Source organism: Arabidopsis lyrata (assembly GCF_000004255.2).
Source record: "Arabidopsis lyrata subsp. lyrata unplaced genomic scaffold ARALYscaffold_519, whole genome shotgun sequence".
Taxonomy (NCBI): domain Eukaryota; kingdom Viridiplantae; phylum Streptophyta; class Magnoliopsida; order Brassicales; family Brassicaceae; genus Arabidopsis; species Arabidopsis lyrata.
In genome coordinates, this window is record NW_003302207.1 from 247 (window position 1) to 2,089 (window position 1,843).

General features: G+C 29.2%; 1 long non-coding RNA gene across 1 annotated transcript; it reads left to right on the forward strand.

Annotated features, from left to right (window-relative positions):
* Positions 1-574: 574 nt before the first annotated feature.
* LOC110230079 lies at positions 575-1,632 on the forward strand. Its single transcript, XR_002333314.1, has 3 exons — positions 575-755; positions 1,083-1,329; positions 1,429-1,632. It is a non-coding gene; the product is annotated as an uncharacterized LOC110230079 (long non-coding RNA).
* Positions 1,633-1,843: the final 211 nt, after the last annotated feature.

A 1,843-nucleotide genomic window follows, 5' to 3' on the forward strand; every position in this document is an offset into this window, starting at 1 on the left:
ATACGTAAGCACCAAAGCAAACAGAGGTAGTTAGGTAGATGAAGTAATAACATACTAGATCAAACGTGCAGGGTTTTTGTACCATACGATTTTCTAGTATAAAATTTATGACATCTAGGTTTCTAATGTGTGTATCAGTTTGAATTTGTTATGACTATTTAAAATAGATTTATGTAACAAATTACCGGATTGAATATATTAGTATTGAGAACTGATCAAATCGTTCGAGACATATGTATTCCGGTATATTTTGTATAAAAATAGTTGGGTATTACAAAACATTACCTTGTTAAATTAAATTTTTTTTGTAACATAATTTCTGTGTTTAGTAATTAGTATAGTAAGGAAAAAATATCAAATCTATACTATTAATTTTTTTATATTGATACAACTCTATACTATTAATTTATAATGATTAATATCAATTTTACACTAACATGGTCACATTTTGTTTTTTTTTCTTGGTCCAAATTCAAGATATTTGTCGTAATGGGCCATATACATTCATCATAAATATTTGTGTTGGGCCGTAAAACACACAAATATTGGTCCTGACATTATTTCATATTATGTTTTTTTTTATCTGGGAAGATACTCCTTTTTGTTCTTTGTCTGAAACCTTCAACAATTTTCCAATCTGAGAAAATAATCTTTGTCGGCCGATCGACGAAGCTGTATCGAAATCCATCCGAAATCCACTTCCATCGTCTTCGCTTATACATCAATTCTTTGCAAATTATAAGATCTTAAAAGAGGTAAGCTTTTCTTCTCTTTGATTTTTGTTTGAACTTTTTTGGAATCTGTCGATTGGGTTTCTACCATAGATTTTTTCTTGTTTCATTATAGATCTTATACAACGATTGTGAATAACCCTTCAAAAATTTGATTAATTATTACCTTTTTCATATCTAATTGCATGCAATTTTTTTACATGTTTCGTTTTGTTTAAACATGTTAGTTAGTCAATCAATCTGTTTCTTCTCAAAATTCATAGTGTTAATAGACTAAATCTAATCAATTTCAGTATATCTTTTAAGCTGTAAATCTATAATCTTTTTTTTTTGTTTTTATACTTGTTTCAGATTAGTAGCCATATTTCGATGGTTTCTCAAAAGAAGAAGAATAACGAAGATAAGTTTTTTTATCCAGATTATTGTATAACTTGAGCACTTTATTGCAAAATGCTCCTGCTTCATTATTCTTTAGCTGAATGTTAGATTCATGATACAAAGTTCAATGTTTGCAGGCGAAGTACAATTTTGCGCACATAATTCTTATGGAGCTGAAGCAGTAACAGTTCAATTTGGAGCATTCTTGAAATATAATTTGGTAGAATCCGTTTAATTTTAAACGGCAATGTTTCTTAGTCTTTAGAATGATTTATATGGTTGTACAAATGAAACTTTGATAACTGTTAAAAATCTGCAGACAAATGATCGGTTTGAAGTTGGATTCTTAAGGAGGGAAGAGATTTGGTGTAGTAATTGGAGGTTTTCAGAGATCTATATTTAAAAGGTTAGTAAGATATTAAACATAACACTTTTGATTAGGTGATAACAATATAGACCTACTCTATTGATTTCCAAATTTGGTTGAATAAGTGTAGATAAAATACTTACAAATTAATTATGTCAGAAATTTTAAAAAGTAATTTCGTTTCTTGTGATGCTGTTGGAGCTTTATTCTGCATATGTTTGTTAATAGAAGTAGTAAGTTGTGAGATTTTCTATATTATAATTGATCGGACTGTTTGGTTAGCAATAATTGACAGTGCAGATCTTGCTGGAACAAGAAACGGTCTGTTGGAACAATTTGGGATTTGCTTGGTTGGTCCTGACGTGGC